The sequence below is a fragment of the Mya arenaria genome, chromosome 16 (assembly GCF_026914265.1).
Source record: "Mya arenaria isolate MELC-2E11 chromosome 16, ASM2691426v1".
NCBI classification, from domain to species: domain Eukaryota; kingdom Metazoa; phylum Mollusca; class Bivalvia; order Myida; family Myidae; genus Mya; species Mya arenaria.
The window spans coordinates 5,750,898-5,769,536 of record NC_069137.1 but is presented as its reverse complement, the minus strand read 5'-3'; the positions used below and the strand labels follow the sequence as shown (position 1 = coordinate 5,769,536).

Sequence of the window (18,639 nt, the reverse complement as noted above, 5' to 3'; positions counted from 1 at the left end):
CCTTATACTTTTCATGTACTTTCAGCAACAATAACCGAATTCGATTCAAGAACTCGATCCAATTGCAATCTTTGCCAATTTTCCATCATGAAGTTCCGGGTCCTTATTATGACAATGCTAAATAGAGGATAATATATAAATGTTAAATGAAAGTTTTCAACAAGTTGAACAGATTGATACTAAGCGAGTTTACCAAGCATTATCATTATGTGCAACAAGTTTAATATTTAAAAAAAAACAATGGACACAAATGTGATAATTTATTTTAACATGTGTTTTCTCTTTAAAAGCAGTAAAACAATTTAATGACGTCACCACAATATATATGTATCACTTTATCGAAAATACAGAAGGCTTGCTTTTTCATCGATATTATAAATCAAGGACTCGTTTTCCTTATTTTTTTAGCCAAAATTAAAAAATAACAATGTTGACATGTACACTGAAAAGTGATTCAAAAGTATTTGCCAGGCAGTAAGTAATGACTGGAATTATTAAACATTCTGCGGCCACCTTATCAACAAGCGTATGGCAAAATACCGTAAGATCAAAACAAGGAAAATCAAATTAATAATTCAACTTGCCATTTCAAATGAACTTTGTAACATCTACAGCCAAATTATTTTTCAATCTTTAATTACCACGGAGAATGAAGTATTCAATAAATAAATCCAAACGTTTGTTACATTACTTTCAACACAAAAAGGTAATGCATTTCTTACACACTTAAACTAATATTGTCCTTGACTGACTTGTTATTAATGTTTAATCATGATATATAGTTGCCATGGCAGCCATCATAGCAAAATTCGGTCATGTTTCAAAAAGCTATGGTCAACACTTGATGTAATAAAAAAGAAATGATAGCATATTTGAAAGAGGGAGCAGATTAAATTATGTTAGAAATCACGTTTGGTAGCTATGCAGATGATCATTGGCCATGTAAAAATGGATGTTCACAGATAGCTTTGACCAATGAATAATTAATCAAAGGGGGATAATCATCAGTATTTACATTAATGTGTTTCATGTCTCATTGTCATCTGTTACAAGCAGAAGCAATGTCAAAACAGTTAAATGAAGCTCGAACAAAGTTACCTGTCATTCCTTGCACCTTTAAATGTCAGTTCACAGAAGTATCCACTACGGAATGCATCTAACACAAGAACGGTTATGTCACGCACAGATTCATACTTTTCCTTTTTCTTACCTTCAACTATACGTGCCTGGAATGAACTTCCACATAATGTGCGGGATTGTCGTTAAATTGCATCCTTTTCGACACGTTTCTGATCATTACCTGACTAGCATAGTTTCCCCAATATGGTATGTACCCAACTTCTTTTCTTCCTAAATATCTGTCCACACCCTACTTTCATATCCTTTATACAATCAGTTGTGCTTATTTTGTCTATCTATTATATATCGTGTTTGAACTACCGAACCCATATCTAAACACAAACATCCTTAATTCTATTTATAAGCAGTAGTAGCAATTTTTCTCGCATAAAACATATATATCGTCTAATCGTCAATCATACGCATTTTTCTGGTAAATGAGTAATTTAATGCTTTCTTTCTAATCCATTTTAATATTATAGACAACTTGTGTGTATGCATATTATGTGTAGTTTATTTGTATATATTTTGAATAAAATTTGTTTAATTCAATTGACCTACAATTGTACCTAGTAGGACGTTAATTAAGCAAAAGACAAATCATTTGATAGTTATTAATCAATTTTTAGGGCAATCCCAAACATATACGAAAGGGACTTAATGTTCTATCTATTTTTATAATATCGAATCGAAACCTGCGTAAACGTTTATGAAGGTCGTATGAAAATGACTGCTATTGCATTTTGACCACTTAGAAGCTTATGATATGACTGATGACCTAAGCAGAGATGAGTTTATATTGTCGAGAGCTGTTGTGTTGCAGTTGTTCTAAGAAAATATTTCAAGACTCCCCTTTATTACATGCTGTAGTATCTAGTGATTGGAAGTGCTACTGGACACTATTGAGACCTTAATTGATGTACATAATATATAATTGAACGTCAATAAATTGAGTTCATTTGCCTAGATTTTATACCATTATAAGTTTTGCATAAGCTTTTTTCAAATAGAACTCAATTAAGTACAGCTAGTTTTCAGTAGAAAATACTCATTTCCATTTGAATCTTCTTTTTAGTGTAAGCAGAACGGTACCTTTGACAGTTTTCAGGACATTCACTAGTATGTTTACATCAAATCAGTAGTATAAGTTCTGACAAGTAAAATTACACTGCCTTTAGTATTCATTTATATAGTAGCATTGTTCTAATTATTTAACTTTGTTTTAAAAGGGACATGCAGTTTATAATAACTTATTGTAATTAAATGAGGTGATATGGTTGTCATTGCTTATTTTAGGTTTCATTTAACGTTATGCTTGCATGTAAGATATTTTTACTTGTTAAGGCAAGAAAATAACAATACAATGAAGGCAGAATTCCATGTGTATACACTGTATCTAAACAATTATGTTTGTTTTCAATATGTTTTCAATACGTGTTGCATTAAGTATCGACTAGAAAATATATGTCACGTGCGTCATTTCAAGGAAACAGGTTTCAAGAACTCGTCAGCCTCTTTTGCAATGGAGAGAACAGGTAGCTAGCCCATCCGTCAACAACGTTCAGAGCTATTCCAAACATTCGCTGAAAATATCCTCTACGGGACAATGAGTCATAAGAAGGGTTTCTGAACGCAATTAATCCTCTTGAAGTCGACCATAAGTTCTAGTATTTTTAGAGAGCCCAAATTACCACACGTTGTTGGCTCTAGATTATTTAGTTAATTATATTAATTAAACTTCAATGCATTGTTTGAACTTCTTTATTAAGTTCACATACACCTTACGGCTGACAAGCTCTGGACACAACAAATGTGTGTAATTGTGTATCTTTTACAGATTTAAAGAAACTTCAATGCCTCGTGACTTCATGAGATAGTTGAAACTTTTTGAAGAGTAATATATGTACAAACAATGAGCAAACTATCATTTAATCTTAATTTCTTAATTATAACTGAACACGGATATTTAGTGACCTATTTTATGCCCAATCCTTCAGCAGAAATCAAAGCGATCTTATCTTTAATGTCAAATACAAAACAAAGGTATATTTCATAGTTTTCTTCTTTGTTTCAAAAGCTGTATAGAGAGGCATATTGCAATATTTACATTCGCCCTGTTCTTTGTATAGGTAAAACTTGACGTTCATAATGTGTATCTTTTATAGATTCAAAGGACACAGCATAAACAATAACCTAAGTATGAAACACAAATCATGTGCGTAATTGTTTATATTTTATTGATTTGAATGAACTTCAATGTCTCGAGAATCCATGTGATATGGAAACTTACTTCATTGAATTTGCTCGCGTTTATAAATTGTTAACAGTCCAATCGTGATTAAGATGCAAGTTGGGAAGTCAGTGGATTTAATGATTTATATTAGTTAATGGTTTAAAGTGACATCTGTTATGTGACAAAAGTATGATTGGAGCAGCTCAACTTTTCATTTCTCTCATCTACATCATGTAATGTTGAAACGCTTATCATATATATAATGTAGCCTTATTTACCAAATTAGCCATTTTTTATTGTACAACTATTGACATGTTCTGATGGATATTGAAAACAATTTTCCTAACCTATAGAATTTATGTATCACGTACAAAAAAAACAAAGTTGCGTGTATCAAACGTTTAATTCAATGTTTGGAACAAAGCTGTTCTTTAAATGTGTCCAAGACTAGAAAAAAATACTTCTACCTATGAAATTAACTTTTACTACGATGTATGGTTTACAAAGATGTTTAAGTATTTCATTTTACAAATTGGCTCTGTTAAGTTCAATATTTCAGTGGCTTAATTACAATTCATTCTTTAGAAGCATGTCATTTTGGTTAACTACGACAGACAGCTCGCTCGATATAATTAAGACAGCAAACGCAGAGTGATCAAGATAATAAAGAGAACACTTTGCAAGTGACAAATATATCGTTCGCCTGATATGCTTTAGGCCTATCATTACATCAGGCCTAATTGCTTTACTGTACTTGTTTATTTGAAACGCAACCTTTGAGGCTATCAACATTCTTGATCTTGAAACAATAAACCCTTTTATCTCGGGACGACAATTGTTTTTAAATCATATTTGCTCATATCTAATCTCATGACAGTCGAAACAATATGGTTTGGATTGCAATAGAAACCACGCAGATCTATAACGATTGTCTATTGTATGGCTTGATAGATAGCTTTTTATTGAGACAATATAACTGGTTCATCGAGGATTGGTACATTTGGCATGACTCACCAATAGCGGGTGCAAATTTCCGATTGAAACGGTCGTTTGAACATTTAAACACTAGTTCTAAAACAAACTGTTCCTATTGAGAAAACATGGTGAATTGAACATTTAGGCATGGCCCCTCTCGTGGTTTGAAATACAACCTTAGATCAGACTCTGATAAATAATATGGCTCCGTTTTAACAAAGATTCCAATAGCTGTCTTCATAAAGATTACATGAGCATTATTATTAAGTATTATACTATTATTGCATTTCAGTGAGGTCGATATGGTGATTTATCGACCCGATAAAAGGCTACGCCCTCCGTCGATATCTTTTTATCAGGTCGATCAATCACCATATCGACAACACTGAAGTGCAACAATCGTTTTATTATTAAATCTATATTTGGTCTAAGATTCATAACATAAATCCAGAGTAACTCTTTAAAATATCATCATAGATTTTAAATTTTCAGTATAAGCGTAGAACTAAAACAGATAGTTCAAGATCAATCCTGGCTGATCAAAACAGTAAGCGATTGTCACAAATGTGCAAATTATTAAAAAAAAATCAACTATCAACAATTGCACGTATAGTGCTACTGCAGTTTTAGTACCCCGTTTGGTATTCCCAGCATCCTTGTTAATAAATATTGGCAATTTTGCTCCACTGTCAGGCAAGCAAAACGCTCACCGAACGCCATGTTTGATTACACAGGAAGTTCAGTTTATGCCGTAAAAGTTTCATACCCAGGCGATTCGCACGCGACATGATTCGCTCAGGTCATTCCGCCTACGAGTCAACACAGCAATTTGTCGCCGGTCATTTTACCACGTTTAGTCCAATAAAAATCGCCAATGTAATACGATTTATTTATAATTTTCAATATCATCTTACTTTCTTTGAACAAAGGAATTATTAACTTCCACGTTCTTTGTTGAAACAATCTTTATTTTTGATGTTCCATGTAATGTGATGCTTCAAATGTTTTATATATTCCAAAATGTAATGAAGCCCGTGATTCGCTTTTTTTAGATCATCTGTTATTGTGTCAATACCCCCCAACACATATAAAACAACAATTATTTAACAACTAACCTTCATTCAAAATATATGAAGCTATCGCTAAAATATAATCTTTCATGTTGCATGTATTGGACATTCTTAAAGGAACTGAAAGTGTAACCCCAAACTGAAATCAAATGAAACATTCTCTTCGACAACTTTCCATTCATCAGTTAATAAAAGTTGTCAAAAATACCATGTCACCATGTGGTCTTGTCAATTTTACGAGTTACACTACCAAGTACAAATGTATTGTTTACGAAAGTTGTATTGTTCTCTTATAAAATGGATATGTTGCTATGAGGTTGGTCGCTTCGTTAAGCATTTTATGTAAATGTTTTAAATAGAGCCAGCATGTTCAACTAGTTTTTGTCAATATTCATTTAATAAGTGTACATGTGGTTATACATTAAAACAAGCCGTGTAATCACTTGTCAATTCGACATAAAGCTATTTATCACATACTCAGTATATGTTACATGATTTTGAACTTGCATATATAGTGATAATGGTTTCATAATAAAAACATAGCATAAGTATATGTTTTTGAAGGTAACGAAGATAATTATTGTTTTCTGAGTTAAAGGCTTATTTTTATGCACCGAACAAGCACCGAAGGCTATATTTCATCGGTGGCATAGCAAGGAGTGAAACATTTATTTTCTATTGTTCAAAGTGAATTATATTGAGATAACACGCTGAAACAAACATTTGTTTTTATTATTTGCAATAAAAACGATATAAAATGACAGATAATTATAGTCGTTAAGAAGAGTGATACAAATACTACGCTCACGTAGCGTCATTTCGTAAATATTTTTTTTGACATTGTGTCCCAGCCGCGTGCGCGTTGAGGTTTGATTTGAATATGAAAGCGATCTAAAACCTCAGAACATTGAAAACTATTAAATTGCTTAAAACGATGACATCTCATTATGTGACTGGTAAATCTCTATAACAATCTCAGAGCATAAACTTAGCCTAATATTTTGATCATCAATATAAACATGTTTAGTTTATATCTAACTATTTATAGCTGTTATAAAAATTGGGCACCTTATTGGAATAGAATCGATCAGTCCTGATCTACATAGTCCAGTGAAAATAAAATTAATTTGTATTTTAAGGCTATGTTTAATTGACTTCACTGTTCGTGTTTCAACTTTTGAAATGAACCAATATTAGTTTGTATTGTGAACAAAAGCATAGAACTTAAATATACTGATTTACCTGCACAATATGTTTTATATTTACAACAATATATTGAACAAAGGTCCAAAGTGTTACTACTAATAAGGCTATGCTGAATGGATTTTATGGTATGTGCCTCCAGCCGTCAAGATGTTATCAACATTGTAAATAAGCCTATCAATATTTGAAATCACCGTGGGTTAACAGAATACAAAGTATACTTTGTCTTTAAGTGGAATAGTTAAGATAAAACAGTATTGAGAAAATATCGTCTGAAAATGAATGTTCAGTATTGCATTCAAACTTATCATAAATGACATGGCGCTTTAAAAATATTTGAAATTGCATTCAAAGGGACCATACATGTACAAATACTTGTATGATGAGGCTATGCTTTTACTTAACTTCAGTCCTATGAACAATTAAATAAACGTTCGGATTAAAGTACAGGTGTGCTTTTGTTGATAAAAGATACTCGGCCACGTTCTTTGCCATAAGCATTTTAAAAGACGTAAATATTTTAAAGAGTACTGCATTAAACATTATGTCTGAATTTACTTAAGTACGCGTTAATTCTTAATATGTTCCTCTATTTTTATAAAGACCTTCTGAAAGGGGAGATAATTTTGAATTACATAGAAAGTATGAAAAGGCAGGTTGGTTTTAATCACATCATTGCAGTGTGCAACTCTGTCAACGCCCCTATAATCGACTTTAGAACAAATCCATTTTCAAAAGTCATTACGCTGTATCGAAAGAAATCGAAGGATGGTTAAATATATGGCTGCACTTTAGACCTGAAGCTATTTGTATGGTATGTGCTGAAAGGCATGATTTGGAACAGTATAGTGTTAATGTTGTGAATCTCACTGGATGCTTTCTAGGTAATCATCACGATTATTTACAGAATTAGAAAACAAGCGGATGTATTTTTGTCTTTCAAATTAAACTGCTAAATCCTGTATTTTTCATTGTTTTATTATAATACAACAGTTCTGAAAAGCATATATGTTAACGAGTGGCCTAGACAAATATCAAATATGATAGATATCGCATTGAAACTGATACACGAGTAGGCTCTATATACCGCCGGGAGATTGTTCAGGTTCTGTTTTACTCCATCAGTTTTGCGATCTGAAAGTCTATAAGTAGAACAACTTGTTTATTCATATCAAGTATCATTAACTTGAATGTGTTGATATGTCATTTTTGCCGGAACTACATACAAAATGACGTTTTCAAAATAAGTTCCAATTTTATTCCAACTGCAAACAAATTCATTGGCATTAAAATGATATTTCGGACGGCTTCACTCAACAAAAGAAGACAATAGAAATCCATTTCAAAAAAACAGCAAAAAGGTCTGCAATAACAGTTTCAATGATAGTAATTAGTTTTGATTAGTGCCGAGTTAGTTTTCACTCTGTCCTAGCCAATGCGAATCGATATAGTCATTATTAAGTCTGACTCGACCGCCCCCAAATTTTCATTGATTGCTTTTCTTAAAAGCTGTGTTTTTATTTTGCTTTTCTTCGCTAACACTTTAGATGCCAGTGGTTTAGTAAAGCTAAAATTAACAGTATTTATTATTTATTAAGCAACATTTTATGAACATTTTATGAACTAAATCATCAGGTGGAACAGGTTCAATCAGTTGATAAATTAACATTCATTGCAATTCAAACATAAATATTATTATCAATATTTATTTTTAACCACAGGAAGTCAAAAATCTTAAATAATACGCTTATATAAGCAAGAACATTTTAAACATTTTAAAATTAAAACATATATTTTTTAAATCGGTCAGGATTCATTTCAAATTTGTGTGTACAATTAAAAAGCAATTATCAGTATAAAGCAAATATTATTGTACAGGCTGTATCATATCGTTCATTGTTTATGTTTACAATAAATGTCAGGTTTGGTATAGTTCTGCTAATTTGTTGTCTCATTACCAGATGTATTTGCATCAATTTTCATAATTAAGTCAAATGACATCACTCACATTTAAAAAAACACAGACATCAATGGTTTTGGATAACTTATGACAGAACTCAAATTTTATAAAGCATTAGTACCGCGTTTTAGCCATTAAATATTTATTTAAATTAAAAAGATGAACTACGATCTGATCTTCTGTCACCAATCGTATGTATAATATCACTGGTTTCCAGACATTAACGCAAATACTGGCTCATTCGAAGGCAGTAAATAAAAAAGTTATCAATACAGTCAATCTGTGAGAGTACAGTTATAAGAAAAGGTAAATGATAACTAACTAAGTGTTGCTGCAAATGCTTCTACATAAAGTAATGCGTATGAGATACCGCTAAATAATTCAGTTAATACAACCAAGAACTGTCCAACTGCGTCATATTTGACACTTTTACCCTGGCTTCATGTATACGTTTAAAGGAGATTTCTGTATCCAACGGCTGAGAACATTATCTAGGTCCGTTTATTTGTGAAGAGAGATCCAACAATTTAGGATTTTTCAAACATCACTTTCGTATTGTTTAAAAAGAAAACAGTGAAACTAACAGTATTAGACTTTATCCAATAGCGATTGTTTCATTTTGTTCAAATAGTTCATACAGCGTTGATTTACTTTTTGTGTGCCTGTACATATGATCTTTTTTATTTGTATGATACAAAGTTTATTTCTGTAGCTATCATTGCTATATAATTAATTCATTAATTAAGTCCAATACTTTTAAATACTTCTTTTATTAAATTACCTATGTTTGTTCGTTTATCCTTTCAACATATAAATACTATTCTAGCACACCGGATAGGCATTTCCGGTTAATTTAGCCGTGCTGGAAAACTCCATCTGGCATGATGAGTCACACGCTGTGACGTAATACTTTTCATTTCTTTTATTTTACACTATGTAACCATAATTATGAGATTTCAATTGATGAGTTCCATAAACAATAAATTTACAAAATATACCTTCAAAACAAACAAAATAACCCTTTAAAGACGTGATACTGAAGGAATTTCTTGACGTATGCAGTGAATAAAAATTACTGCGCGTCATGACGTCAGTAAACATCATTGCACGTGCTTTTTGGTAAAACGTACAAAAATGCGCTTTTTCATGTATTTTTTCACAAAATAATAATAATTTAAGGTGTGCTAGAAAATATCAATCATGGGTTTCCGTTCCGGATAGAAAAATCCGACCCTCGGACAAGCCTCGTTACCTGGCAACGCAGGTGCCCTCGAGTCGGATTTTTCTATTCGGAACGGAAACACATGACAGATATTATTATTCAAATAGGAAACCTACACTTGTTAAGCGTAAATGAGAATGTAACTAAACTGATCAAAATTGTTTAAGAATATTTGACGAAAAAACATTGATTTTACGGTGTTTGTTTCTTTATGTGCATTCAAAAGGTGAATTCAAACGGGTAGATCTAAATTATATCCTTTGGCAATTATTGTTATGTGGACTTTGAAATTTGTATTTGGTTTCAATATAGTTGCGTACTGATTGACACAATGTAACAAAGGGTTTTTATTTCAACATTGATCAATTGAGTTCTAAAGTCGGTGTGCGGAATATTCAATTGCATAAATATTCGGTCGTTTAATCTTAAATATTGAATAAAAGCAATGAATACTCCTTAAGTTCTTCAATAGAATGATAATCTTAAGTTGTTCATTCGAACGATCTAAAAATTCAAGTCGCTCTCATGAGCTGGCTTTATTACGTATTAACAACTGTCAACCCACATGTGTTAGTGATGGAAATTAACTTAAACAAGAGCACTACAAATATGTCGTCTCGATTGCAATACAAAATGTGCACAAGCCACAAGAAAACGTGACACAACTATATAAATACAGCTTATTGTTTCTGACGCGCGACTTTTCTCACTTATTTCAATTTGACCACATTTCACCGGAATACGCCATCAGACTAATAACTAACTATATATAAAAGTGATAAATGTTTTAATGAATAAAATCGAACAACGCTCTAAAATACATTTACTGTGTTTGGGCAAGCATCTGGACAGTCAACTGATTGCACAATGTAATACATAATACACACTTTGTGCGAAAGTGCACACATATTAAATATGTAAAAACAGTTCAGGAATATAAAACACAAATTCTTCATTTACATGATTCATGTTTTCGTTCTATATCAAGTTAAACAGGTGTGTATTAACTACATCGCTAGGCTTTTGTAGACAAGTGAAAACAAATACCAGAAGATCATTTATATAATGAATTTGCATAATTACAGAAAACTGTCGCCATAAACATTTGCTTAAAAAATAAACATTCAATTGAATCGATGTGAACGTTTCGGTTCCTCAAAGCTAAATGCCTTTAGATGCATATGCGTACGAAATATTCGTGCGTATGGAGCACTCGTGCTTAAAAGCTTATAACCTGGCGGTTATTCCATTATAAACAAGGAAAATTAATTTATTTCTCATTCGTTTTACTCAAACGTTACAAAATATATTTCCCTGAATACTATTCTATAATCGTTGTTACAATAGCATTAAACTTGATATTACGATTGCGAATTGCAAAAACTCTATTTAATATAACCAGGTTATTTTACGCTTGTATTCTATGAATACCTGCTCAGGTGCACTAAAAGATCGGCCCGCGTTATTTTGATTCATTTACATTAGCTTATAGAAAACCAATTCGGTCGTATTGTGAAACCATAATTGCATGCTCGCTTATGACAAAGGCGATCAGGTGACATTTAATGCATTTAAGCAATTCAGCAGTTTAGACAGATTTTATATTTAAAAATAAAAACAGCTTATTTACATGTTCATGGAGAATGATCGGTTACCCTGACCATGACATTATCGTCTGCATATTACGACAAAACGTGCTTAGTTAAGTAAATATGACATTTCATGAGTTGAAGTAAACGTACAAGTACATATGAGAATTTATGTTCTTCTAAAATAACTTTAATGCGAAGCTTCTCATTTCCCCTGCACCTAAATTGCGCATGAACATATCATGCGATTGCAGACTATGCATTAGAATTATTAAACACAACTATAAATAAAGTTATATATATATATATGTATGTACCAAGCATTATAAAGGACTGTAATAACGGCCTCGAATAGCATACCATCCCTAATCATTTAAAATTTGCAAATCTGTTTACAATTTCATGATAACCGGATGTAATCAAGTACTATTACGTGTTTTTAGTTCTGCGTCGTTGAATTTCAAAGCATGACGGTTATTATTGTTGAACACCCGAGTTTTATTGTTAACTTAAGAGCAAACATATAATGCATGTATAATACACTTACACCGAAAAGAAACTGCGCAATAAACGTCATGCATTTTGCATATGCATAAATGTACCAAGTCACACAGCGATGCACGTTTACTGCGTAGTCGCTTTAATAGATATCAAGTCATAATATAATCACATTTCGTGTTTAATTGTTTCCACGATTGCAACTCGTTTTATTCGAGTGTTGTAAGCCCTTAAGCACGTGTCTATAATCACATTTCGTGTTTAATTGTTTTCACGATTGCAACTCGTTTTATTCGAGTGTTGTAAGCCCTTAAGCACGTGTCTATAATCACATTTCGTGTTTAATTGTTTTCACAATTGCAACTCGTTTTGTTCGAGTGTTGTACGCTCTTAAGCACGTGTCTACATTATACTTTGTTATCGCGTTTTAGCCAACCGTTAAAGATTGTTTAATTTTCCTTATATTAAACATAATGTTATAATTTAGTTATTACGACCACATGTACATAAAACAGGAAGCATGTACGTAAACTAACTGACATTGATAGGAAAATCAATACATTAAAACTCTAAAACATAAATCTCGTGAAACTGATAACTTAGCTTTTTGTTTGAATATGGTGGTATAGTTTTACAACTGTGAACATACAAGTTCACGTGCTTCATGGAACATTTACCTTCAAGAGAAGCTATTCGTTCAAGTTTACGAGCAGGTCGTGTTTCATGGAACATTTACATACACGGGAAGCTGCACGTACAAGTCCACGTACACGTTATGTTGCATGGAACATTTACCTACAAGGGAAGCTACACGTACCAGTTCGCGTGTCCGTCACCTTTCATGGAACATTTACCTGCACAGAAGCGACACGTACACGTTCACGTGTCCGTCACCTTTCATGGAACATTTACCTGCACAGAAGCGACACGTACACGTTCACGTGCACGTCGTGCTTCATGGAACATTTACCTGCACGGGACGCAACACGTACAAGTTCGAAGTGCCGTCACCTTTCACGGAACATTTACCTGCACAGAAGCGACACGTACACGTCCACGTGTCCGTCACCTTTCACGGAACAATTACCTGCGCAGAAGCGACACGTACACGTTCCCGTGTCCGTCACCTTTCATGGAACATTTACCTGCACAGAAGCGACACGTACACGTTCACGTGTCCGTCACTTTTCATGGAACATTTACCTGCACAGAAGCGAAACGTACACGTTCACGTGTCCGTCACCGTTCATGGAACATTTACCTGCACAGAAGCGACACGTAAACGTTCACGTGTCCGTCACTTTTCATGGAACATTTAAATGCACGAGAAGCTACACGTACACGTTTACGTGTCCGTCACCGTTCATGGAACATTTACCTGCACGAGAAACTACACGTACACGTTTACGTGTCCGTCACCTTTCATGGAACATTTACCTGCACGAGAAACTACACGTACACGTTCACGTGTCCGTCACCTTTCATGGAACATTTACCTGCACGAGAAACTACACGTACACGTTTACGTGTCCGTCACCGTTCATGGAACATTTACCTGCACGAGAAACTACACGTACACGTTTACGTGTCCGTCACCTTTCATGGAACATTTACCTGCACGAGAAACTACACGTACACGTTCACGTGTCCGTCACCTTTCATGGAACATTTACCTGCACAGAAGCGACACGTACACGTTCACGTGTCCGTCACCTTTCATGGAACATTTTCCTGCACAGAAGCGACACGTTCACGTGTCCGTCACCTTTCATGGAACATTTACCTGCACAGAAGCGACACGTACACGTGAACGTGTCCGTCACCTTTCATGGAACATTTATCTGCACAGAAGCGACACGTACAAGTTCACGTGTCCGTCACCTTTCATGAAACATTTACCTGCACAGAAGCGACACGTTCACGTGTCCGTCACCTTTCATGGAACATTTATCTGCACAGAAGCGACACGTACAAGTTCACGTGTCCGTCACCTTTCATGGAACATTTACCTGCACAGAAGCGACACGTTCACGTGTCCGTCACCTTTCATGGAACATTTATCTGCACAGAAGCGACACGTACAAGTTCACGTGTCCGTCACCTTTCATGGAACATTTACCTGCACAGAAGCGACACGTTCACGTGTCCGTCACCTTTCATGGAACATTTACCTGCACAGAAGCGACACGTACAAGTTTACGTGCCCGTGCTATTTCATAGAATATTTACCTGCACGGGAAGCTGTAAGTTCATGTTCTCGTGCACTTCGTGCTAAATGGACCATTTACATGCACGGGTAAATACACACGTACAAGTTCTCGTGCACGTCGTGCTTCATGGAGCAATTACCTGCACTGAAAGGTGCACGTACAAGTTCACGTGCATGTCGTGTTTCATGGATCATTTACCTGCACGGAACGCTACACGCACAAGTTCACTAGCACATTATTATTTATGCAACGTTTATATGCACGGGAAGCTACACGTACAAGTTAACGTGAATGTCGTGCTTCATGCAACATTTGCCTACACGGGAATTTACATTTTCAAGTTCACGTGCACGTAATGTTTCACACCCTCTCTTAAACAAAGTAAATACTTCAGGCTCTGACTTTCGCGTTGTATCTAATATCAGAGTGTACATAATACATGTAATATATGTTAGCACGAAGCGTATCAAATTCTTAAAGTTTCCCAAATCGAGGTTTATATTTTGATCTTATTTGTTTTTGGAAAAAAGGTGTTACCATTTATGGCTTCAGAAAAAATATCGTCTTATTAAATATGGCTGTTTTATATTTAAGTTATTTGCCACGACGTTAATACGCTTGATATTATTTTTCCTTTGAAATTAAACATTTTTAACCAAGATCATCAGATCATAAGTTAAATACATAAATTTGAAAATTTAAAACAGTATCTTCCATTTCTCATCATGTAAAACAAACACTTGTTCAGACTAAAGACCAAACATAATAATGACTCATTTTTTAATTTCGTATCTGTTTGAATGTTTTAAATTGATTGTTTTAAATTTGGTATATACTATATAGAATTAATATATATGTCAATAGTTAGAAAACAGTCGTACGTACGTACATTTCATATAAACTAATTCTAATCCTCTTGTATCCTGCAAACGAATCAGAGAAAGCAAAATGTGTTCATCACTCAGGTCGATCTTTTGAAAAAAAGGCAAGGGGCTGTATTAGTCATACTTGGGTAATATCGGGGATTTCCCTTGTACACTAGGCCGTACTTTATTAAGTTTATTGCTGTTAGCTTTCTGAAGGTTAAACAATCTCATATTTCATATGATTGTGAGATACAGCTGTCACATCAATACAACCGAAAGAAATGAACAAAAGTCATCAGAGGTTTTTCAAACCGTGCTTTACAATTTTAGATCTGATACAGTAAGAAGAAGTTTGAAGGTTGAATAATGACTCACTCTTTGTTATGCATGTAGGGAAATCAAAACAATCCCTACAAAACGTTATCACTCTTCATTGTCGCTTGACGTCTTGCCTCGACAATATATATTAGACTATTACCGAACCTTGGTAGGTTGCAGGGGAACATCCACCCTATTCCTATCAACACAAACAATTGATTTCCACGTTTGTGCGTTAATTTTCTATTACACACCCCTGGTAGTTTGCACGGGAACAAACGCCCTATTCCTATCAACAGAGACAATTGATTTCCACGTCTGTACGTTCATTTTCTATTACACACCCCTGGTAGTTTGCAGGGGAACATCCACCCTATTCCTATCAACACAAACAATTGATTTCTACGTGTGTGCGTTCATGTTCTATTGCATAACCATGGTACTTTGCTGGGGAACATACACCCTATTCCTATCAAAACAAACAATTGATTTCCACGTGTGTGCGTTCATTGTCTATTACACATCTTTGGTATTTTGCAGGGGAACATACACCCTATTCCTATCAACACAACCAATTGATTTCCACGTGTGTGCGTTCATTTTCTATTACACACCTTTGGTAGTTTGCAGGAGAACATACACCCTATTCCTATCAACACAACCAATTGATTTCCACGTGTGTGCGTTCATTTTCTATTACACATCTTTGGTATTTTGCAGGGGAACATACACCCTATTCCTATCAACACAACCAATTGATTTCCACGTGTGTGCGTTCATTTTCTATTACACATCTTTGGTATTTTGCAGGGGAACATACACCCTATTCCTATCAACACAACCAATTGATTTCCACGTGTGTGCGTTCATTTTCTATTACACACCCCTGGTAGTTTGCAGGGGAACATACACCCTATTCCTATCAACGCAAACAATTGATTTCCACGTGTGTGCGTTCATTTTCTATTACAAACCCCTGGTAGTTTGCAGGTGAACATACACCCTATTCCTATCAACACAACCAATTGATTTCCACGTGTGTGCGTTCATTTTCTATTACACCCCTTTGGTACTTTGCAGGAGAACATACACCCTATTCCTATCAACACAACCAATTGATTTCCACGTGTGTGCGTTCATTTTCTATTACACACCTTTGGTAGTTTGCAGGAGAACATACAACCTATTCCTATCAACACAACCAATTGATTTCCACGTGTGTGCGTTCATTTTCTATTACACACCCCTGGTAGTTTGCAGGGGAACATACACCCTATTCCTATCAACGCAAACAATTGATTTTCACGTGTGTGCGTTCATTTTCTATTACACACCCATGGTAGTTTGCAGGTGAACACACACCCTATTCCTATCAACATAACCAATTGATTTCTACGTGTGTGCGTTCATTTTCTGTTACACACCTTTGGTATTTTGCAGGGGAACATACACCCTATTCCAATCAACACAACCAGTTGATTTCCACGTTTGTGTGTTCATTTGCTATAACACACCCTTGGTAGGTTGCAGGGGAACATACATCCTATTCCTATCAACACAACCAATTGATTTCAATGTCTGTGTGTTCATTATCTATATACACCATTGTGTTTTTACAGGAGAGCATCCACCCTATTTACTTTGACAGATGTTTGTCCAAAATTTAACACTTTGACAATTGTTTGTCCAAAATTTAACTGTTTGACAGATGTGTGTCCAAATTTTAACACTTTGACATATGTTTGTCCAAAATGTTTAAACTAAAGTATTGATTTAATGACAATATTTAAAGGGGCTGTCTCACATATGATAAAATATAGAAAAAAAAAGAAAATTGTCGAAAACTGATATAAACTTGGTATCGATGTGTACAATGCATTGCAACTTACTAACTGAAGTACCACATAGTTAACAATTTATTTAAGTTTAGCAGTTATTTCGTATTGTTCCATTAAAACAAGATTACTGGATATGTCTACCAGGTAAAATTCATTCATTATGCGTGATTGGCTAGTCGGTGTTATCAAGTGATATTACCGAGGTAGGTGCATAGCTTAATAATGTCTCCCGATTAGAAAAACCCTTTGTAGCTCAGTGAGTAAGAAGCTGGAATTCAATCTTGGCGACGCGGGTTCAAACCCGGTTTCCGACACAAATTTATTTTACATTTTGGTACTTTTTTACAATTATGATATCAAAGCGAAACACATTCTATTAGATAATTGTCCTGAGATTCGTTATAGAAAAAAACTTTTTGCCAATCTGTGACGCAGTCTCTTTAACAATGTAAAGGTTTAGTACCCGTACACTGTTTTGTACCCCGACGAGCGGCAGGTTTTTCTTACCGTTTCAAAGTAGTAACCCCATTTTTTAAAATGAATTCATTGTATTCTAGTGTGTTTCTCAGGTTTATTTTTGTACTTTGTTTGGTCAGTGTCCGTTGGGCCAATGTTCGACTACTCGGCTTGATGCAGTTCATTTGCTACATTTTTTCCTTCATCTTTTTCAATGTCAGTTTTACTTCATTTCTTTTTGGAACTGAATTATGTATTGTGTTATTCAGAAATTATGTAGTGAATTTGTTCCTTGTTTGCAGTTTAAGACATATCATGGACAATTTGGCCGCTCCAAAACCTTGGTGATTGGTTAAACAGTCTATCAATTTTATAAATCAGGCCGAACGTTAACAATGACAGTTTAAAAAGCCTTTGCAAAATGTAAATGAACTTTTTATTCGTAAAGAAATGCATTGACAAATACAGCGGTTTGAGTATAATGCCTTTATTCATTTAAGCTGCAATGACATTATTTGAAGTCGGATATGCTTTTCGTGAAACTTGATATTGTCATGGATAAATAATACGTTGATTTCGTTTACATAAAGAAAGATCAGACTTACTGATACGCCTTAAGATAACATCTACTTATTGAATAAACAAAATATTTAGATAAAATCCCATCTTTTTGGATGTTTAAAGAGGCTGTTTAAAAATACAATTTAAATGTTTTACGTCACTATCCCATCTATGCATTATCAATTAATCGACATATGACTTCTTTAAAAAATATTTAAAGCCAAGGTTGTTTGCTTTAATATTGCATTCTAGGCATATATAGTTTAATGTAAAACTAACATACCAGTGGTTCGTGTTCCAATTAAATTGCGTTTTGTTACTTATAAACAAAAATACCAAATAAGAAATCACATTTCAGACGTGCCAAAGATAACACTGAATTTAGTGAACATCGACAGTAAGACATGAATACAATTAAGATAGCATTGTATTGGAGGGTATTGAGTAATCAAACACATGAATCGTATCATCTTTAAATTTAAAATCAAGTCTTAATAACGTTAAGTACAAGGGCTGTATCA

General features: G+C 34.2%; 1 protein-coding gene across 5 annotated transcripts in view; it reads right to left on the bottom strand.

Annotated features, from left to right (window-relative positions):
• LOC128222576 (uncharacterized) overlaps window positions 1–15,040 on the bottom strand; it is a 47,052-nt gene extending 32,012 nt beyond the window's left edge. For all 5 annotated transcript variants that reach the window (XM_052931656.1, XM_052931659.1, XM_052931657.1 and 2 more), the window contains exon 1: window positions 14,969–15,040. The gene's annotated coding sequence lies outside the window, so the exon portion shown is untranslated. The remainder of the gene's footprint in view (window positions 1–14,968) is intronic.
• Between the last annotated feature and the right edge of the window lie 3,599 nt (window positions 15,041–18,639).